This window comes from Nicotiana tabacum, chromosome 23 (assembly GCF_000715075.1).
Source record: "Nicotiana tabacum cultivar K326 chromosome 23, ASM71507v2, whole genome shotgun sequence".
Taxonomy (NCBI): Eukaryota; Viridiplantae; Streptophyta; class Magnoliopsida; order Solanales; family Solanaceae; genus Nicotiana; species Nicotiana tabacum.
Genome location: NC_134102.1, coordinates 114,983,629 through 115,008,624, shown reverse-complemented (window position 1 = coordinate 115,008,624; position 24,996 = coordinate 114,983,629). Strand labels below are relative to the sequence as shown.

Below are 24,996 nucleotides of genomic sequence, written 5' to 3'. Positions count from 1 at the left end.
GGCGTTCTTTATCTTCTTTATTTTCAAGTTTGCCTCTTCTTCGACATAATAAATTGTTGTATAGTGATATTCGGCTAAAAATACATGTTTTAAGTATAATTACGCCTCATATCTTGTGTATATTTTGAGGTAGATTGCATTGTTCTGGAAGTATTTTTAGCTAAATACGTGGTTGTTAATGTATAGGAGTGATTTGGATGAAAGTAAAAGAAATTGGTGCAAGTTGGAGCTGAAAAAACCACAAAGAACAAAAGCTGAAGGACAGACGTCTCCAGGAGATCGCATTGCGTCCCTGCCTCACCTGCCAAGGGGTACTCTAGAAGTTGTGCAAAACAGTGAATTATGGGGAAAGCGATGACCGTCACGTGCTCTAGAAAATGAACTGAATGGCAGACGTCCACCATCGCTCGCATAGACGAGCTTCACGATTTTTCTGTTTGAATTTGGATTGCATTGGACGGCTTCCTACCCAACCAATAGCTAGGAAACATCTTTTGGATGGGATTATGCAACTTTATGGGGAAGAAACACACGAGGAGCAGAAGATAATGGAATCCGACGACGAGTTCACTTTTTTCTTTCTTTCTTTCATGTTCCTTTATGGATTTTAACTATTGTTTGAGATGAACGTTATGAATGGCTATGTTCTTTAGTTTTGGGTTGTGGTTGAACATCAATATTGACGTTTATTGATTATTATCACATTATATGAATTGTCGTTTAATTTGCGGTTGTTTCTTCAAATTTGTGCTTAATTTATGAATTGTTTCGCTACCAATTTACCTACTGTTAATTATGCTTGGAAAGATTGTGTTTAGGCTAGAATAGAATTAAAGAGAGATTTTTTTTAAATTCGTATCTCGGAGAGGCATTGATATATCTTAAATAGGTGAGTAGTAATATATACATACCGATCAATTAGTAATATAAACCGGATTAACACTGCGGTGTTTAGGTTAGAGTGATATTTACTGGGAAAAATTTCACATAAAAATAACTAGGCTCCCTACTTTTTAATTTTATAGCCCAAATTTTAATTTACAACCAACTAGCCCAAAAATAATAGGCTAAGATTCAACATCCAACTCCAATAGATTCTCAAAATTACTATTTAATTTTTCAAAAAGATTGCTCAAACTTTTAATTTAATTTTCGAATCAGTAACTGTGACTCAAATATTAGTTCAACAAACCAAATCCATTTGGGTGGTGAAAATTAGATTTTTAAGATAATCCATCATTGTTGAATACGCTTAAATAATTGGGTTTAAATTTTGAGTATGTTTTTTTTTTAAAAAATTTGGAGTGGATATTGTTCAAACTTATTAAAAATAGTATAATGAGGTTGTATACAAAATTTGAAGTCATTTAATCAAGATTTGGACCGATCCACCATTGATGAACAAGCTTAAATATGTGGGTTTAAATTTTGAATTTGATTTTGTGAAAAACTTGGAGTGAGTATTATTTGAACTTGTTAGAAATAGTATAAGGAGGTTGTATATAAAATTTGAAGTCATTTAATAGAGATTTGGATTGGTTTTGAACAAGAATTGCAACTGAAAATCATGGAAAAAGTTCGTCTATAGACGCTTGTATAAAGGTGTATAAAAGTATATAAGATGTGTTTATACACTCATATACACTATTATACAAGATTATACATAATTATACAAAAAACTGATTTCGTCTTCTTGCTTGCGTCTTTTTTGAAATTTAACTCAAACCTTGCTCAAATCACTTCAAATTTAAATTTTGAAATCATTTTGATATTTGTAATCAATTGGAACAACACCCAATCCAAAAAACTAATAAACTCAAAAAATCTTATTTTCGAAGCGAAGCTTTGAATGGCCTTCAATGGTACACTTCTACTCTTCAATTTTCTTACATTGCAACCATGTGACACAGAGGGAGAAGCAGTAATGGCGGACGACCCCTTGAAGCATATGTAGAAGATGTGAGAAGAAGAGAGAGAGAAAGCCAAATAAAATTAAAAACAAAAAACTAAATTATCGTTACTAATTTACTATGGGCTAATGGGTGTAAAGAAAATTTCAAAATATGTACAACCTGGGCCAGACCAGGTTAGGGTTCAAATATGGGTCATTTTCCGATAGGTTGTAGGCCCAAGTGATATCTGATATAATTTTGTCTATATACGGTGGGATTGGAGCATGTTAGTAATATATACAAAATGATCAATTAGCAACCATAAATAATTTAAATTAATAGCTATAAACATGACTCAATAAGATTGGTAACCTGACTGAAACCTTGATTCATCTCAATTGGTTAATACACATTTGCCTATATGAATCTTTTTTTTTTCAATCCTTTTAAATCTAATCACCAGCTGCTCCCAGGACAAGATCAAAATCATATATTCCCAGTCCGAATATTTACTTGGCTATTCTGTAAATAACGCTAATCCCAAGACTAATATTTACCTTTCTCCACATGTTTGACTATGCGCAACCGTTCATCCTTTATTGATTCGAATCCACTCTCATTCCCTCCTAATAGTCATCGCTTAGTATGCCGTGGAATGATCTGATCTTCAATCATTTCGAGATTAATCTTAAACCTCCTCTGTTTGGTTTTCATCCGAAGTTTAGGATTTTATGCAGCTGCAAATAATAAATCAAGTTGAATTGAGAATAGTAAGTTGTTGGAAATGAAAATAATGGAGGCGGATGAATTGTCGGTGGAAAAGTGTAGTAACTCTGAGAAACAGCTGATTGGCGGGTCGGATACCAAGAGAGCACTAGTTAGAGCGGGTGCTCGGATCCTATTTTACCCGACCTTATTTAAAACGTTTTCAGGAACAAAATTCAATCTGAGTTCAGATGGTGGGATCAAATTGATCAGGTGTGCTTTGTACCCCTTGGTAAAAATTATTCTTATTTTTGTTGGTTGACTTTTTATAAACTTTGGCAATTCCAACACTTTCTGCTTTGTTGTACAAGAGTGTAGTTCCTTCGTGATTTTGGTTTTTGATTCATCAGTTTCTTCTGCTGGGAGAGGTTCCATTTCCATATGTTGTTCCTCGATTAAAGCAGCTTGGAGTTGGTGGAGTATTTACGCTGAATGAGCCTTATGAAACTTTGGTACCATCTATATGGGTCAGAATCCGTTTTTAGAATATTCAATCCAAGATAGTATTAAGGGAAAGTTCACAAGTCGTCATTTGTCGAAATGGCTCAAGGAGCAGCGAAATTTGTGGTCGAAGAGTCAACGAGAGTCGTAGTCGAGGTGTCAACAAGGGTTGAGGCCGAGGTCGAGTACCGTTGACAGAGTTGTAACGGCTAGTTTTCAAGATAGGATATTAAAGAGAATATTCTAGTAGATATTCTCTGCACTTGTACTATTAGGGTTTCTTAGGAACATGTTCCCTATAAATAGAAAAAGAGAGAATGATAGGGGACATGTGATATTCATTTGTAAATAACACACTTTGACTTAAGAATCGGATCTCACTTGCTAAGATACAAATATCATCTTTTCACTGAGATTCTTGTCTATATTTATCCGAGAATAACTCAAATATTCAAGGGATTGTCTATCATTCATCATTGTCAGAAAGAACATCCACTTATTCCATCCTTTCTTGGGTGGACCATTCCTTCTATTTACTTAAATGTCATTTATTGATGTTCATTATCATTGAATGCTACATTATTACTTTCGATTTCTAGAATATTTATTGTATGCTATTGCCATTGTCCGACCAGATCTATGTAATATTTGTTGCTTCTTTAAGAACTCCATTTAGGGATATTATTGTTAGCTAAGATTAATCCTTATTCATATTAATTTAATTATTTGAACAAAGATCTATACTTTTTGGTCAAACACTTTGGCGTTGTCTGTGGGGAATTCTTAGTTAAAATTTTAATTTTCTCTAGATCTACAAGTAACGTAGGTCACTAACGTCACAAAAATCTCAAGATCTCCTTTCTTTGTATTTACAAAACCCTACATGGCAAGTAACCAAGAGGAACAGACGAGAATAAAAGGTGGCTTCCCAACCAACCTCTTAAATTTCATCAATGAAAGTTATGAAACGGTAGGTGAGGAAACGACCCCCAGCGTATCCTCTAGGCGAGAGAGATCACTTCCCCTACACTGCAGCATAACAAAACCCAGCGGTAAAGGGGCCTCCACGTCTACAGAGGAAGGGACGCCCCCAGCTGTGAAGAAACTCCTCGAGGCATGGCTAACCGACAAGCTAGCAAGCTTCCTCAACAAACCCACCCCAGGTGTGGCTGCAAAAACCGCAAGGGCTTGCATGATACAACAAACAGACGAGCAGTGCAACCAACCCTTCCCACCAATGACAGGTATAAGTCACAATGTCATTGATAGTGCAGGTAAAAACGCCCTCGCTGCCATTCTAAAAATGATGGAAGAAAGGGAGAATGAAATAAGGTGCTCCGAGATCAGATAAAATAACACCAAGAACGGGTTGACAAGATACCGGGCACTCCCAAGTTGCTGCCTAAAAGGGATAAAGCGATGATTCAGCCCCACATGCCATACCAAAGACCTTCAAAATGACGTCCTACCTCAGCATATACGACGGCACGACCGATCCTGAAGATCATGGGACCTACTACGTCCTCGCCGTGAAAGGCAACAATCTCGCTAATGAACAAGTGTCCTCTATTTTTCTAAAGAAGTTTAGCAAGACCCTCACATGAGGGACATTAATATGGTGATCGCAACTACCATCACACTCCATAGAAACTTTTGAAGAAATGGCTGATAAGTTCGTAACCGCCCATACCGTAGCCAAGAAGGCTGTGGCGAGAGTAAACGACATATTTGCTATTAAGAAATCCCTAGGAGAGGGACTAAGGGACTTCCTCGCTCGGTTCAACAGAGTAAGGATGACTTTGCCAAACGTATCCGAAGAGATGGAGGTCGCAACTTATCAGAACAGGTTGAATCGAGAGGGTTCAAGAGCAACTAGAAAACTGTTGAGTCAATTGATGAAGTATCCTCCAACCACTTGGGATGAAATTCACAATGCTTACTGTGCCGAGGTCCGAGCAGACGAGGATGATCTCAAAGGACCAACTCACCGGCTAACCTCGGCACAAGTCGAATCCAGAAAATAACGAAGAGACAGTAGCAGAAAAGAGCACCCGATTACATGACCTACCGGATAACAGCACCAACCATATGTTGGGCGGCCGTTGCACCCTCCATCCGCTATGAAGAAGGCCCGTCCAGACCAAGGTGAAGTTGGTATGCCTCTTTTATTATCTGCTCACAATTTTTGTGTATCGCCTACAGAAATAGTATATACCCTTGAGAAACTGAAGTTGCCGCCAAAGATGAGATCAAACCCGAACACCACAAAACAGAAGATTGCACTGCCCTCAGATAGGAAGACATAAATATGTTACGGCAAGGGCACCTCAATGAACTGTTAAGCGACAAGGGGAGGACCAACTTCGCCAAAAGACGTGAACATCATGGCCCGCTAAAGCCACCATCACCAGCTAGTACCATCAATAGGATCATCGGTGACGGTGACAATGCCTCTTTCAATGGCGTGAAGTTTACCACCACTCACAAACTCAAGAGATCGATCACCCGCGAATGGTATGACAGATTCAAAGAGAGTATCATCTTCGACGAGTCAGATGCTGACGGTTTGACTTTCCCTAATTTTAGATATTGATGTCAAACGCATCTTAGATACTGATGTCAAACGCATCATGGTAGACGATGGAAGCGGTGCATGTATTATCCATCCCCGAGTCCTTACCCAAATGAGGCTCGAGTATAAGATAGTGTCGCACTGCATCACACTAACTGGTTTTAATAATGCAGTTGAATGAACATCCAAGAAAGTTACACTCCCTGTTTTGGCCGGCGGCGTAACTCTAGAGACAACATTCCACATCATGGACCTGGCCACCGTGTACAATGCCATAGTAGGTTGTAACGACCCGACCTATCATTTTAAGAATTTGTGTCCCGTTTGGCGGCTTAAGGTTTCGAGAAGAATCGTATTATGTGTTATGATTTGCGTGTGTGGTCAAGTTCGGATTTTGGATAATTCGGGATCAATTTGGAAGAAGGATTCTTGTTTTAGAAGCTTAAGCGGTAAGAGTTGACCGGAATTTGACTTTTGTATAGACAACTCTAAAATGATATTTTGATGATTCCAATAACTTTTTATGGTGATTTTGGACTTAGGCGTGCATTCGGATTTGGATTTGGAGGTCTATAGGATAATTTGATGTATTTTGGCGAAAATTGAAAAGTTGAAGTTTTGAAAGGTCAAGTGACCGGGAGTTGACTTTGTTGATATCGGGCTCGGATTGCGATTTCGAGAATTGTATTAGATCTGTTATGTCATTTGGGACTTGCATGCAAAATTCGACGTCATTCCGGGTTGATTTGATATGTTCGGCACAAGTTTTGGAAGTTGGAGGATTTGAAAGTTCATAAGTTTGATTCGAGGTGCGATTCGTAGTTTCGACGTTGTTTGATGTGATTTGAGTCTTCGAGTAAGTTTGTATTATATTTTAGGACTTGTTGGTATGATGGGGTGGGGTCCCAGGTGAGTTTTGAACAAGTTTGGGCATTTTGGCACTTTCATGATGTTCTGGAGCAATTGAAGTGCAGAGGGCACATTTTTGGAGTGTTGAGTCAAAGCCCATATGCCGCCGCAGTGGAGAAAGGTGCGGACCGCAGCAGGGGAAACCTGCAGGTTTGATGGTCTGACTTCAGAATCTTATATTATTTAATCTATAAAGAATTTGGAGATGATCCAAAACTAAAAGTTGTAGCCCTTTGAGTCTAGTTTTCAGAAAATAAAATCATTCATCATTTGGACATTTGTACATAAAGTTATGGTCAATTTACTGAAGTTTGGAAGAGTGCGGCCGCACAATTTGGATCGCGGCCGCAGAACTTGGAAGTGCGGACCTCACAAAAAATGTGCGGTCATCACTTTGGGAGATCAGATGTGATACCATATAAATGAGGGTTTCATCTCATTTTCATTTTTGGACCTAGAGAGCTCGGTTTGTGGCGATGTTTCGTGGGGTTTTCAAGAAAATCATCCGGGTAAGTGATTCTAACTCGATTTTGGCTATATTACATGAATCCATTGTTACTTTCATCATTTAATTAGTGATTTGAGTTGGAAATTTGGGGGAAAATTGTGAAAACTTCTTAGACTAAATTTTGCGGATTTGAAAAGCGATTTGAGGTCGAATTTGAGTAATTCTTGTATGGTTGGACTCGTTATTGTAACGACCCGGCCGGTCGTTTTGATAATTAGAGCCACGATCCCCTAATATATGTTTTCCCACATTTTTTTCTGCTTTTGGGATTTTCCGGAGTTATTGGTTATGGAATTCGGGGAGTTTTGGGACACTTAGTCCCTAGTTGTGAGTTTAAGCCTTAGAAATTGGACCGTAGTCGGACTGTGTGAAGACGGATACGGAATAGAATTCCGTTGACTCCGTTAGCTCCGTTGAGTGATTTTGAGTTTAGGAGCGCGTCCGGAATGTGTTTTGGAGGTCTGTAGTAGATTTAGGCTTGAATTGGTGAAAGTTAGATTTTCGGCGATTTCGGCCGATAGTGGAATTTTTGATATCGAGTTAGGAATGGATTTCTGAAAGTTGCCTTGCATATTTATTTTGGGACTATGGACGTATTCCGGGAGATCCCCCAGCACTGCATCTTTACTTCTGGGATTACGGACATATTCTGGGAGATCCCTCTGTACTGCATAATTATTCGGAACTTCGGGACGGTATCCCGGGAGATTCCTCATTGTGTTTACCTTGTTCTGAGCTGAGGGCTCCCTTAACTGTTAAATTTTTGAGAATTGCTTTAACTTGTTACCGTAAATTTTACTTATATCTTTTACTGTTTAATTTATTATATTTACTCCGGTAGGGCCTTGATCTGACCTCGTCACTACTCGATCGAGATTAGGCTTGGCACTTACTGGGTACCATTATGGTGTACTCATATCCTTTCCTGCACATGTTTTCGTGTGCAGATTCAGGTACGAGCTATTAGCCTCGCGGTTAGTGCGTGCTGCTGATTCTAGGAGACTTCAAGGTGCTTCTGCTTGCGTCCGTAGATCCTCGGAGTCCCCTTCTACTCCCTCGCTTAGAGACTTTTTTTATTATCTTCAAACTATTGTATAGAGCTACATAGATTATAGCAGCTTGTGACTTAGTGATATTTCGGGTCTTGAGAAATTATTTTGTATATGTCGAGTGGTACTACTTTTGGTTATTCACAATATGCTATTTATCTTTAAAATGTTATGTTTTCTTTACATTTTTCGTAATATTAGGCTTACCTAGTCGTAAAGATTAGGTGCCGTCATGACACCTTACGGAGGGTTAATTTGGGTCGTGGCAGTTATCGAATGGGTGTTCGGATTTTTGTAATTTTGGTCGGGTTCTGAGGCACGAGCCCGGGCTTGACTCTTTGAGTTAACTTTTTAGTATTAATTAAAGATCAAAACTTTATTATCCGGATTTTTTCCTATGGTTTTTATTTATGATATTAAGTTGTTTTGGCTAGATTTGAGCCGTCCGGAGATTTGTTTCACACGAGGAGGTAATTTTAAAGTATCAGTCTAGCTTCTTTGAGGTAAGTATCTTATTTAACTTTGTGGGGGAGGGGGGGGAGGGACTACCCCTTAAGATTGAGTCATTTGTGTTAATTGTGTCATGTGAAGGCCGTGTACGTGGTGTGACGAGTATGTGCTCGGTCTTATTTATGGGAATTTGATTGTTTAGGACTCTTGTCACGACCCAAAATTCCACCATAGGTGTCGTGATGGCACTTAGTCTCTAAGACTAGGTAAGCCGATTACAATTACATTTCGAGCCATTTTTGTTTTTTTACATATAATGTAATACAAGTGTCAAAATCAGAAACGGAAACAAATATAACAACATCCCAAGACTGGTAATACCGAGTCACAAACTCTAACTGAATACTCTATACTGTTTGGTTAATAGTTAACAGTACAATAAAATGATAAGACTTCAAGAGACTACGACGACCAAGCAGCTCTACCTTGAATCCTTGCGATCAACACACTAACTCTTCCCGAGTCCGGTATCTCCAATACCTGGCTCTGCATAAAAATGTACAGAAGTGTAGTATGAGTACACCACAGTCGATACCCAGTAAGTATCAAGACTAACCTCGATAGAGTAGTGACGAGGTTCAGTCAAGACACTCACTAGTCAAATAACCTGTGCAAAATAGCAGTATATAATAGTACTGGAAAATAACTAGTAGTGATAGCAACAAAAATCAACTAGTGATATAAACAACAAGGCAACAAGAATACCATAATTATTGCTCAAACGAATAAGGAACACAAGTACAACCAATTAAACAAGTCCTTCATATATAAATCTTTCACATATAATTATTTCGAATGAATACTTTCTGAATATATTTCTTTCAAATAAATATCTTTCGAATATAAAATTCTTTCAAGTAAATATCTTTCAAATAAAAGTCACTTTGTGACACCTCATTTCATAATCATAAGACACGAGTCTCGGCCCACTTTCATATTGTCGTAACACGGGTCTCAGCCCACTTTCATATTTCCATGGCACCTCATGCCCATATTTCTATCATAACCGCACGGACAACTCACGTGCCAATAATATAATCATCATATTTTCCCAGCACCTCGTGCCCATATTTCATTTCACATTTGCACGGACAGTTCACGTGCCAATAACATAATCATTATATTTACCTGGAACCTCATGCCCATATTTCATATCAGATCTGCATGGACAGTTCACATGCCAATAACATAATCCGCCCGGAAATAGCCACAGGCTCACAATCTCAACATAGATCAGACTATTATCAAGTTTACCAAAACAACAAGAGAAGTTGCACAAGATATAAAATAAACACAAGGAAAATCACAACATCACATGAAAGTTTCCAACGCAATAACCCCAAATCATCACATAAAAATTACCAACACAATAATCCCACATCGTCACATATCATCCCTTCCAATAGGCACCCTTATCTCTCCTATAACCACCCTTATCACTCCTATAATAGCCTCCTGTATCCCTCCGCCCTGACAATATCAATAGCCACCCTTATCGCTCCTATAGCCACCCTTATTGCTCCTATAATAGCCTCATTTATCGCTCTGTTTAATAGCCTCCCTTATCACTCCGCCCAGACAATATTCCAACACACATAACAATAGTTTTATGCCCGCATAATGTCAACAATGGAATTTCACCCTTGTACGCTGCATAACAGTAACCCAAATCACACAACAATTCACACAAAATAGTATCACAATAAAACAACATCATCAACTCGAATTTACAAATTGCCCATAGGCCACAACCATTCCAAGGGTATAATAAAGTCAATTAATTTCACAACAGATAGTCCACGGCTCAACACAATGTATATAAAATCTCAAAAACAACCACAAGGATGGGAAAATATCTCATCACAGGACAACACCTTCTTTAATCCAGCTTTTTGATAAATATATAAATGCCTCAATTTAAACTTATTTAATTAATTATTTGCCGATGAAAAAACAATAATGTGATTATTTCCAAGAAATATCAAATCAACAACACATGGAATTCACATAAAAATCCAAGTGACAATAACACTAAATTATCATATAAAATACAAATTCGACAAACAAGGAATGAGGCATGACAAATCAAGGATTTACTAAGTTCCAACAATTTTCTAATTTAATACATAAGGGCGTCTACGAATTTCAACCGATATAATTTGAACATATAAACCAAGTACGTACTCATCACCTCGCGTACATAGTTTTCAATTACACAATTTTCACATAAGACTCAATGCCTAAGGGGTAATTCCCCCACTCAAGGTTAGGCAAGATACTTACCTCGTTTCGCAACCAACTTCAACATTCCAATAAACCTTTGCCTCTCGAATTCGTGTCCGAAAGTTTCAAATCAAGTCACAAACAATTCAATATACTCAACACGAATCATAGGAATTAATTCCATATGAATTTGCTAAATTTCACAATATAAATCTGAAATTAACTCAAAAATCAACAGTGGGGCTCACGTATCGGAACTCGACAAAAGTTATAAAATATCAACGCCCATTCAACCACGAGTCCAACTATACAAAAATTATCAAATTCCGACATCGGATTGACCTTCAAATCTTCATTTTATATTTTTGGAAGACTTTATAAAAAAAACTGATTTTTCTTCCATAAATTCACAGATTCATGATTTAAATGAGTATGAAATCATGAAATATAATCAATATAGGATAAGGAACACTTACCCCAATGTTTTTCCGTGAAAATTGCCCAAACATCGCTTAAACCGAGCTCCCCAAACTCAAAAATGAATAAAAATGGCAAAACTCCCCGTTTTATGGGGGTTTTTACTGTTCAGGCGCCACAGGTGGCGTGGGGCGCAGCCTGTGGCGTTGTTCCCAGAACCTTTAAACATCCCAGCGCCAGGGCTAGCGCCCCACGCTACCCTGGGCGCTAACGGCGATAGAAAATCGTTCTCGACACGGAAATGGGCATAACTCTCTCATATGATGTCCGAATTCGACGATTCTTTTTGCTATGGCTCCAAAATTGCAATACGGATCTAATGCTTTAATCAAAATTGAATTTGGAGCTCATTTTATTAATATGATACCACGTATTCTTGGAGAATCGATGTCGAAATATTCTAGGTTTGATGCCGAAACATAGCAAATCAAGTCCGATTGACCAAACATTTTACACACAAGTCATAAATGACATAACAGACCTATCAAAATTTCCATAACTGGATTCTGACCCCGATATCAATAAAGTCGACTCCCGATCAAACTTTCAAAGCTTCCAACTTTCGCCATTTCCAAATTTTGCCATTTCAAGCCAAAATCAACTACAGACTTCCAAATAAATATCCGGACACACTCCTAAGTCCAAAATCACCATACGGAGATATTGGATTCATAAAAATTCTATTCCGGAGTCGTTTGCTCAAAAGTCGACTCTCTGGTCAACTCTTTTCTTTTAAGCTTCTTAAATAAGAATTGTTCTCCCAATTTGATCCCAAATCGTCCGAAAACCAAACTCAACCATACACGCAAGTCATAATACCTATTACGAAGTTGTTCGGGACCTTAAGTCATTGTACGGGGCGTAAATTCTTAAAACGACAAGTCGGGTCGTTACATTCTCCCCTCTTAAATATACGTTCGTCCTCGAACGTGCGAAGAATTATTCTGAGGATATTAAATTACTGAGTGGATTCTTACACACATAATTTGCGGGTAATTCTACATCACCGCAAATTTACCATTGATCCGACAACGCCATCTCAGTTGAAGATTACTTCTTTCATCCATACTTATAAACTTTAAAACCAATTTCTTACATTCCAAACATTTTCACAAGGCCTGATTTTCACATCAATACACAGTATTAGTCTCAACTGGCTATAGCAACTCGTGCCTACGCACACATCAACTTTCTTGATAGTGCTGAAGTACTTCAAAATTTTTCCGGGGTGTTATATTTCCCCCCACTTAGGATCATTCGTGACTCAGTATTATCAGTCTTGGGAGGTTGTTATATTTGTTTCCATTTCTAATTTCGACACTTGTATTACATTATATGTAAAACAAATGGCTCGAAATGTAATTGTAATCGGCTTACCTAGTCTTAGAGACTAAGTTCCATCACGACGCCTATAGCGGGATTTTGGGTAAATATTACAAGTTTATAGATATATTAAAAAATATGTTTGCCAATTACCAACATTTCTAGTTCAATTCTCCACATCAAACACCACCCACAACCTGTCTACGGAGCCTCTAAGTACAACAGAAGAGTAGTATGGAAGTGCTGGAAACAAGGCCCCGGCTACACCTCAAGACACAAAGTGTAACATCAAGTGACATCGGATCCGGAATAGAGTAGGGCTCACCAAAACCTGCTGAATAGGGAGTAACTGCTAACGAGGACCAAAGCTACCCGCTGCTGAATCACCTGCATCCATTGAAGATGCAGTGCCCCCGGCAAAAGGGACGTTAGTACATATGGAATAGTACTAGTATGTAAAGCTAATTGTCCTTTTTCAAAATAGAATGTCAATTTAAGAAAGGGAAAACCGTGGAAACAACAATCAATAATCAATGATATTCAAATGCCAATTTAAAACATAATAATTTCCAAAATATGAAGATAACATTGTGAAGTGATAATCAAAATATGATGATAATATTATTTTTGGTTGGGAGATATTTAGCACCGATATATCACTACACCACATTTTACAATACTAATATTCACAATAACAATACCACCGTTTATAGTACCAATATTCACAATAGCAATACCACCGTACATTTAGCATGGAGTCCGATCACGACCCGATCGTCTAGGCTATCACATTAGAGACATCAAACACAATCACTATCAATACCAATACCACCGTACTTTTAACACGGAGTCCGATCATGACCCGATCGTCTAGGCCATCTTATTTGAGACATCAACCACAATCACAATCTTTGTGAAAATATACCACCGTGAATCTAGCATGGAGTCCGATCATGACCCGATCGGTTAGGCTGTCTTATTTGAAGACATTAACCAAAATCACAATTTCAATTACAATTTCTAGCACAATCACCACCATGTGTGCGATATGGTGTCCGATCAAGACCCGATCGGCTAGGCTGTCTTATTTGAGACATCATACTTTTCTATCATCAATCTCATCCCAAATAAGGGGAATAACTTTATGATATCAATATCATCCCCAATAAGGGGGAAAGCATTTTTTTTATTTGCATACAAAGAAAACATAAATACATATTTCATTTACCTCATGACCTTTCATATTGTATATAGCTTCATTAGTACTTTCAACAACTTTCAACATCATTATTTTATTGGCTCTCTTAGCCATACATATGATTTTTTATTCATGGCACAATGGCCATATTTCATATTCAACACTTTCATGGATCATCATCATAAATATCAATACATAGAATATTCCGGAAATCACAACTTTAGGTTTATTAGTAATGAAGACTTTAAACACAATGGATTTCCTACCAAGAAATGGAGTAAAGTGATGGGCATTCGAAGCACAAGTTCAAATCATAAATAAGTAACACACCATTTATTCTTGAAATACTTTTTCCCAAAAAGGGCAATACACCATTTCAACTCATGAATATATAAGAGCACAAAACACATTGGAAATACTTACAAAGCATAGAATTAGTTAAAACAACCACATATTTTTAAAGTCGATTTTGGAAAAGTTGAATCAAATCTCATTTCATAATCTTTCTCACATCATCTTATTTCCATGGAACCATTGGCCACAAGTATAACTTTCACTCTTGGCCCGTTGGCCGCACTTTATACTCCCAATTCACTTATTTCACTTCCAACCATCTTTATAAATTATCAACAATAAGACATTTCCAATTATGACATTAGGTACACATATGAGCAATTAAGAGTCTTAAGCACATTGAAATTTTATCGCACATTTGGCATCATAACCTTTATTTGAAACACTACTCAAAGACATATCATTTTAATATACATATCATTCTTGAACACATTCTCAATGGATAACATAATGTGATAGGAACATTTGGAACACATTTTGAATACATAATTCTCGACACCTTGTTTATTCCGGACAATCGAATTTATAGGGAACAACTCGAAACATGAGAATAAGGAACTTGAGCCAACCATACTTGAGACATACGTGAACATGATGGAATTCATTTCTAAAAGAGAAAGTTTAGCCAACATATCTCAAATTCATCCCTTAATGATACTACAACGATCCACTACACTAAGCAACTTCAATCTATAATAACAACATTCAATGGAACCAATATTAATAGCAACTTCCATAGTTTAGGCCATTTAGGCATTTTATCAAACACCTAGTAGGCATGCATCTTTATATCTCTTAACCATAGAATTAGTTCATCCAACTACTACCATTTACCAAAAATTTATCCCATCATCATTCTTAAATAATTCATAACTTCCAACATCACATACATGACCATCCATCCACACCTAACCAACAAAATTTCATCAAATAATCACCTTTCAATCTCTACAATGGTTATGTATTTAAAATAGGAACTTATGGCTTCCAATCACCATACCATAAGTTCAAATACTTAATTCATACTCATATTCCCATAATATATCCATACATGTAAGTCTAAGGGTGTAGGATTACCTTTTGGAAGAAATCTTGCAAAACCCTCCTTTGAGTTCTTGAAAATATTTCTGGAAGATATATGTATCTTATAGAGGATTGAGTTAGTTTTAGGGTGGAATTGATGGAATGAAATACCAAATTAGTGGGGATTACTCACCTTGAAGATGGGGGAAGTTGGAGGTCTTGAGAGAGTGGAGGAAAACCCCAAAGTTCGGCCAAGAAAAATGGGGTAAAATGAACCCCAGAATGAGTATATAGCGTTTTTGGCGCCACAGTTAGCGTGGGGGCGCTGTCTGTGGCACTGGTTCTAGTACCTGAAATAAATCCCAGCACCAAGGATAGCGCCCCGCGCTACCTGGGCGGTGGCGATGGGAAATCGTTTCTATCTTGCCCAAAAATGGGCATAACTCTCTCATAGAATGTCCGAATTCGATGATTCTTTTTGCTATGGCTCTGTAATTTCAATACGGATCTAATGCTTCAATCAACACTGAATTTGGAACTCATTGTCTTAATATGATACCAATTATACTCGAAAAAATGATGTCGTTGAAACACTTTTGATGTCAAAATAATGCGGTTCCACCCCATATGACTCCTTTGATACTCGAATACATTATTCCCGAATACCGTTGTCGAACATTAAAATATTAAATCATTAGGAAATTTTAACGGGGCCTTGCATTCTCCTCCGCTTAAGATCATTCGTCCTCGAATGAGGGTTAAAATACTCCATAGATACCCAGTGTGACTTAAATCCTCATCCACACAGCAATAGTTCCCAATTCTACTAACTCCATAAATTTCCAAAAATTTTGGCAGAGTTTTTCCTGTAACTGGGCCTATCCACCTACCAGAGAATCACCAAAACCACTCCTAACAACACATCCCCAACTCGACAAAGTTTCACAATATATATATCAATAACACTAATCTCAGCATTACTTACACTACATTATCAAAATGATATTTAGACATGAACTGCAAATTTTAAATCATAACACCTAGAAAGTACCTTTCAAATCAAAACCAATTTCTATACAATCAAGCAAAAATATTTTCTTTTCACAATAATTTCGGCCTTCGAGTTGGCCTCTTCGATTCAAAGACTTTGCCATAATACACGACGGAGGCAATCTCAACTTCCGGACTTATCTAACAAGGATGGCAAATAGATACCCCTCATAATCCAATTATCCATTAACTTGATCTTCACTAGCTTTCACCGGAATGATAGACAGAGGATTTACAACTACCTCCTTAGACATAGACACATGAAACACCGGGTACACGGAGGACAATAATAGGGAAAAATCATAGTCATAGTATAGCCTATTCCGTTCAAGATTTCGTAAGGCCTAATGTGACTACACATACTTTATATTCCTTAACAATTCACCCAATATATTCATAGAAAAAATCTTGGAAATAACCCATTCACTTTCTTCAACTCTAAATCCCTATGCCGAACACCCAAACTAAACTTTTGGCGACGTCCAACAATTACTCTAAGGTGTGCTATCTTGAATATGACCATAAAACTTCCTATCCAATATATTTGATCACGGGATTATGATTCTTCTTTGACATGTTTGAACCTTTAACACGCATAGGTTACTATAAATAGGAACAACGAGGTCCGAGATTGGGCTGGAATTGTTTCAAGAATCCATCAATGTGCTGAGCAGGGCATTTCAGGAGGTTATATCCTAAGTTACATGAAGATTACTACCAATATTTCTGATATGCCTAATCATTGTGATAACATCATTGATTCGACAAATGATGCATAAAGTTGCCTAATAGGCATTGATAATGTAGGGGCCATGTTCATGATTCTGAGATGTCACAGAAGTGAGCCATTTTAGATATGTGACATATGGGGGGCATAATCGGAAGGATAAAGACATTAGCGTCATTTATTCTTGGAAGGCTATGAGTAATGAAAAGGACAGCAACAATTGGTTCATTCCATATGTGCCTTGTTTGGCAATAGTAGGCCTCAAAGAGAAATAGCCAAGTATGTGACACCAGTCGTCTCCTAGAGTGTAGGGAAAACCAGTTTAACTTGAAATGAGAATACTTTGGAACCGCGAATATGATATGGGTTTCAAAATGCATGAAATTCCTTTTCGCTCTTAACATTAACTAACACAAGGAATCCATGTCACAAGCCCATGTGGATGAAAAACATGTTGAGCACTTGTGAGATTATTATCATTCTGACAGCTTAACCTTTTCTGATAGTTAATCCTATATGATAGGACTAGAGATACAACAAATTTGTCCTTCAAATCAATATGCTCATGATATGTCCCAAACTCTGAAAGTATCTAATTTCAACCCTTCACGAGTGAAACCACATAGCTAGGACATCCTAATATTGGGGTGAAATCATGTATTGATTAGAGAGAATGAACACTTTGCTATGAGCTAGACATGTTTCTACCATAATAACTCTCAAGCTGCAATATCAGGCCACATCATGGGCAACTACAATATTAGGAACAAAGTGAGTTAGTCACTGAGGCATGATCTAGGTGGACATGAAAGTCATACTAATATGGGTGAACATATAGATCTTCCTGTGACGAATTTAAGAAAATCTCAAATTTCCCAGAAACTTTATGCGGACAAGTGAGCCCTTACAATTGACAGGTACACATATGATTGGTGCTGAGATATGCTCTCATGTTACTAGACAGTGAAAAAGGATTCATGATAATTTTCACAAAGGAGTAAAGTGACTATTCCAACCATAGGAGCCATATACACCGGAGAGAGAAAGAGTGACTCAAGAAGGAACTCAACACTAGGTTGCTTTACATTGGATTTGATACCACATAGATAAACTTTATGATTGTGCATGCATTAGCACAAGTGAGCAGATACTATCTATTTGAATCAAAACGTTCTGTAAGAAATTCATCAGGTATAGTCCCTTGTTGAGAATTTAGGGAAGCAAGTGGGAAGTATTAATCCTAGAGTTATAACTCAATTTCAAGGACATAATTATAGATCATAAGTCCACAGGAGGTTGTAAATAAGAGAATTTGTGATAGAGTGGCTTCACGAATAATGTGTCTCATTTAGAAATTAAGTACATGCAATGTTTTGTGATTCAACGTTTTGGTTAAGACCATATTTATATAGGCCTATTCAATATGGATTTACATATACAACAAGGAAAATAATGCGGTGTTTATAAGGATGTACTAAGGAGTGACTTACTTGATGACTTTAGATTGATAGGGCAGTACCTTAATTGAGGCCCCTCTATTCCACATCCAAAACATACATTAGTGCTATAGTGACATACCCCCGAATAACATCTCATACACTTCACACAATGAGGATGGGGTCCGCTAAACTGACTCGCCCCACTTACCTAATATTTACCCTTTTGCATACATCATAAGCATTCCCCTTAGTCTTTCTCCATGCCTTCATGGCGGGAGTAACAATCTCTACAACAGCTCGTTGTATGGATCTTTGGAATTGCCCAAATCTACCACCCCAAACACGCTTCTGAGCATACTCACAACATGACGCCAAATGTTTATTCCCGCATATCAGGCAGATCGGGATGGGTGTATCCAACCTAGGGAATTTGTTCTTCTTTTGCCCCCTCTTTCCACAACCATAACATATTTCAAGAATCATCCAACATAAACCTGAGTGGCTATTATTTCATATCAAACATTCCGGTTTATTGGTACCAACAACCCTATTTCATTTCTTAGGTTTTCTCACCACATGATCTAGTAGTGTGGTGACATTAATAGGAACAGGGACACTTCCCCTAGTAACTGGTTCTTTCATTTCCTCCTTGTTGCCTTGAACCCGTGGGTCACTCATATGAAAAATGAGATATGACGAGGGAATTAGCTTCCTATCTTGAGTTCTATCACACGATCTAGAGTATCAAAGAAGTGTGAATTTCCTAAAGGTCCAAGTAGCCTCCTCATTATAGATGTGGTCGACAACACACCGATAAGAAGTACTCTACTAGACACGGCTCCGAGAAATCCTTGGACCCTTTAAAACCTTAGGCTCTGATACCAAGTTTGTCACGCCCCAAACTCGGGGAGCGGTACCGACACTCAACCGAGTGAAACTGACCGAGAAAGCCTGTTAGATATCCTTCTACCCAAACTTATCCATGAAAAAAGAGGAGATGCACTCCATTAATCAAACACTGAAAATATTTCATTAACAACTCCCATTTCATTTCCATTAGTAGCTTCATTCATAATTTCCAAAATATTATAAGTTTATAGATATAATGAAAAACATGTTTGCCAAATAGCAACATTTCTAGTTCAATTCCCAATATCATACACCACCCAAAACCTGTCTACGGAGCCTCTAAGTACAGCAGAAGAGTAGTATAGAAGTGCCGGCAACAAGGCCCCGGCTATACCTTAAAATATAAAGTGTAACAGCAAGTGACATCGGGCCCGGAATAGAGTAGGGCTCACCAAAACCTGCTGAATAGGGAGTAACTGCTAACGAGGGCCAAAGTTGCCCGCTGCTGAATCACTTTCATCCATTGAAGATGCAGCGCCCCGGCAAAAGGGACGTTAGTACATATGTAATAGTACTAGTATGCAAAGCTAACTGTCCACTTTCAAAATAGAATGCCAATATAAGAAAGGGAAAACCATAAAAACAGCAAGTCACAATCAAACATATCCAAATGTCCAGTTAAAACATAACAATTTTTAAAATACGAAAATAATATATATTTTTGGTTGGGAGATCTTTAGCACCGATATACCGCTGTTCATAATACAATCGTTCACAATACCAATACCACCACACTTTTAGCATGGAGTCGGATCACGGCCCGATCGACTAGGCCATCTCATCTGAGACATCAACCACAATAACAATTTCAATTATAATTTCTAGCACAATCACCACCATGTGTGCGGCATGGTGTCCAATCACAACCCGATCAGCTAGGCCATCTCACCACAATGCCGTATGGATCAACATCATCCTTTTCTATCAATCATCTTATCCCAATTAAGGGGAATAATTTTATCACATCAATCTCATACCAAAGAAGGGGAATAATCACAATCCACTCCTACACCAGCACGTGTAGTTTCGAGGTTAGGTTATTTCAACCTACCCTACCTCGGTGACTATCGTTACTTCCAAGAGCATTTTTGATTTGCATACAAATGAGACAACAATACAAATGCATTTACCTCATAACCTTTCATACCATATATAGCCTCATTGGAATTTTCATCCACTTACAGCGTCATTATTTCATTTTCTCTCTTGGCCATACATATGATTTTTCATTCATGGCACAATGGCCGTATTTCATATTCCACACTTTCATTTCTTTCCTTTCATAGATCATCATCATAAATATTAACAAATAGAATATTCTGTAAATCACAACTTTAGGTTCGTTAGTAATGAAGACTTTAAACACAATGGATTTCCTTCCAAGAAATGGAGTAAAATAATTGGCAATCGAAGCACAAGTTCAAATCATAAACATGTAACACACAATTTATTCTTGATATACTCTACCCCAAAAGGGGCAATACACCATTTCAACTCATGAATATATAAGAGCTCAAAACATATTGGAAATACTTACAAAGCATAGCATTAGTAAAAACAACCACATATGGGCATCACTTGAGTTCATAAGCTTTTAGGCAATTCTATTTTCAAAGTCGATTTTGGAACAGTTGTATCAAATCTCATTTCATAATCTTTCTCACATAATCTTGTTTCCATGGCACCATTGGCCACAAGTATAACTTTCACTCTTGGCACGTTGGCCACACTTTATACTCCAAATTCACTTATTTCACTTCCAGCCATCTTTATAGATTATCAACAATAAGACATTTCCAATTAAGACTTTAGGTACACATATGAGCTATTAAGAGTTTTAAGCATATTGAGATTTTCTCACACAATTTGGCATCATAACCTTCATTTGAAACACTACTCAAAGACATAACATTTTAATACACATATCATTCTTGAACGTATTCCCAAAGGATAACATAATGTGATAGGAACATTCGGAACACGTTTAGAATACATAATTCTTGATACTTTGCTTATTTGGGACAATCAAATTTATAGGGAACAACTCGAAACATGAGAATAAGGAACTTGCGCCAACCATACTTGAGACTTACGGGAACATGATGTAATTCATTTCTAAAAGAGAAAGTTTAGCCAACATACCTCAAATTCATCCCTTAATGATACTACTACGATCCACCACACAAAGAAACTTCAATCTACAATAACAACATCCAATGCAACCAATATTAGTAATAACTTCCACAGTTTAGGCCCTTTAGACATTTTATCAAACACCTAGTACGCATGAATCTTTACATCTCTTACCCATAGAATTAGTTCATCCAACTACTACCATTTACCAATAATTTATCCCACCGTCATTCTTAAACAATTCATAACTTCCAACATCACATACATGACCATCCATTCACACCCAACCAACAAAATTCCATCAAATAATCACCTTTCAATCTCTACAATGGTTATGTATTTAAATTGGGAATTTATGGCTTCCAATCACCATAACATAAGTTAAAATAATTAATTCATACACATATTCCCATAATATATCCATACATGTAAGTCTAAGGGTGTAGGATTACCTTTTGGAAGAAATCTTACAAAACTGATGGAGGATTGAGTTAGTTTTAGGGTGGAATTAATGGAATAAAACACCAAATTAGTAGGGATTACTCACCTTGAATATGGGGGAGTTGGAGGTATTGATATAGTGGAGGAAAACTATCACGACCCAAACCGATGGGCCGCGACGGGTACCCGGTACCTTACTTAACCGAGTACCAACATAACGTATCTTTTCGTATCACACTATCATAGATAACTGAGCCGGAGAGGCTGACGTGAGATAGGTATAATACAACATGTAATACTAACTTATACATAAGACATACAGGCCTCTAAGACCAGAATAACCATTCGTACACTGAACATAGGCCGACAAGGCCATACAATCTTTTACGTACATGACATCTGTTACGTACATGACATCTGAGAATACATAATTGTCATAAAGGTCGGGACAGAGCCCTGCCATACCAAACAATACACATCTAAATCATACTGACTAAACAAGCAAATCTGGAGCAAATGGAATGCACCAACATCTTCCGCTGAGCTGATCGCCTACTTAGAGGACTCTCGACCTGTCTATCGAGACCTGCGGGCATAAAATGCAGCATCCCCAGGCAAAGGGACGTTAGTACAAATAATGTATCGAGTACGTAAGGAATGAAAATCAGTAAATAATAGACATGAGAGAAACATGGAGTAAAAGACTCAACATGTAAGTCTGAATAACTCTGTGAATCATTAATATTTATAATTCCATGCATATGCGTATAAATGTCATACCATGCATAGGTATATGCGTTCATAACATCATCAAGCCTCTTGTAACGACCCGACCGGTCGTTTTGAGCATTTACGCTCCTTTCAACTATTTGAAGTCTTGAATAACTTTCTACGAGGTATTATGACTTGTGTGAATTGTCGGATTTGGTTTTAAGGTATTTCGGAGTTAGCTTGGAAGGATGAATTTTCATGTTAGAAGCTTAGGTTGAAATAGTTGACGGATATTGACTTATGAGTAAACGACCTAGGAATTTAATTTTGATGATTCCAGTAGCTCTGTATGGTGATTTCGAACTTAGGAGCATGTCCGGAAAATTATTTGGAAGTCCGTAGTGGAATTAGGCTTGAAATGTCGAAAATTTAATTTTTGGGAAGTTTAATTGGGGGGTTGACTTTTTGATATCGAGGTCAAAATCTGATTCCGGATTGATTTGATATGTTTCGGCACAAGATATAGAATTTTAAAGTTCAAAGTCCATAGATTTTGATTTGAGGTGCGGTTCATCGTTTTGATGTTGTTTGACATGATTTGAGGCCTCGAGTAGGTTCGTATTATGTTATGGGACTTGTTGGTATGTTCGGACGGGATCCCAAGGGGCTCAGATGAGTTTCGGATGGTTAACGGATCAAATTTGGACGTAAGGAAATACTGGGGCTGCTGCCTACTGGTATGATTGCACCTGCGAAGCTTTTGATCGCAGGTGCAAAGCCACATGTGCGCGAAATCAGTTGCAAAAGCGGCCAAGTATGGAACTGGGCAGTGCTCGCAGATGCGAGACCGCAGGTGCGGAGGTATTGGCGCAGATGCAGACTGGGGCTGGCGTGAGGCGACCGCAGGTGCGATGGGGAATGCGCATCTCCGAGCCTGCAGATGCGAGGTTTTAAAAGGCTGGTTATTTCCGCAGGCGCGCATTTTCGTCCGCAAAAGCATATGCGCAGGTGTGAGCCCAGGCACCGCAGGTGTGAAAATGCCTGGGCAATGTTAAAAACAAGGGTTCAAAGATTTTTTTCTCATTTTGGACATTCTGGAGCTACGTTTGGGCAATTTTGGAGAGGAAATTTTTCACACAACTTGTGATAAGTGTTCTTAACTCCCTTATGATTATATTCCATGATATAATCTTCAATTTTGGTGTAAGATTGTTGAATCTACAAGAGAAATAGAAGGAAATTTCTATAATGTCACAAAATGAATTTTTCAAGTTTGAATACTAATTTGGAGTCGGATTTGAGTGAAATTAGTATGGTTGAACTTGTAATTGGATGGGTTATCATATTTTGTAAGTTTCGTCGGATTTCGAGACGTGGGCCCCACGGGTGATATTTGGGTCGTAATTTCGGATTTTATGGAAAATATTAGCATTTTGATGTGAAATTAATTCCTATAAATTGTGTGGACTGAATCAAATTAATTGTGGTAGATTCGAGCCGTTCGGGAGTTGATACGCGCATAATGGGATTTCTGGAGCATTGTTTAGCTTGCTCGACATTGGATTCGGCTTGTTCGAGGTAAGTAACACTTCTAATCTTGGAGCTGAGGGTATGAACCCTAAATATATGTATTATGTGAATTATTGGGAAGTGACGCACATGCTAGGTGACGGGCGTGTGGGCGTGCACTATAGAAATTGTGACATAATTGTTTATGTGGAATTTTATAGTTAAATGATCTTGGCATTTTCCATGCGTTTTATGGGTTAAAGAAATTGAGCTGAAAAACATATTAACAATTATGTTGAGGCTATGTGCCAGTATTTTGGGACACGCAAAGGTCATATTGTTGTGAACTATTTATTTTAAATTGAAAATTCATACTCAGTCATATTTATTTCATTACATATCATATCTCAGTCTCTATTATTATTCATTGATACATCATATCATCATTTTTGGGCTATTTTCATGACATTGTGAGCCCGAGAGACTGGAGAGATTGATAACTGAGTGAGGCCGAGGGCCTGATTGTGAGAATTATTATGGGATCGGGTTGCACACCGCAGCAGGCCATGTTGGCTTTATATAAATTATTACTATTTATGGTATCGGGCTGCACGCCGCAACATATTTGATATAGGCCGAGGGCCTGAGTGATTTATGCCATGATTTGGCTTGATATAGTGCTTGGGCTGAAGGAGCCCCTCTGGAATTTGTACACACCCCCAGTGAGCGCAGGTACCTACTGAGTGCGAGTGCCGAGTGCTGAGTGACTGAGAGGCATGAGTGATTGTGAGATATGCCCGAGTGGCAAGAGTGATTATGAGGTATGTCTGAGT

The 24,996-nt window shown here is 37.9% G+C and overlaps 1 pseudogene; it reads left to right on the top strand.

Moving 5' to 3' along the window:
- Positions 1 to 2,264: 2,264 nt before the first annotated feature.
- Positions 2,265 to 24,996, top strand: part of LOC142177339 (phosphatidylglycerophosphate phosphatase PTPMT2-like) — a 101,525-nt pseudogene continuing 78,793 nt past the window's right edge.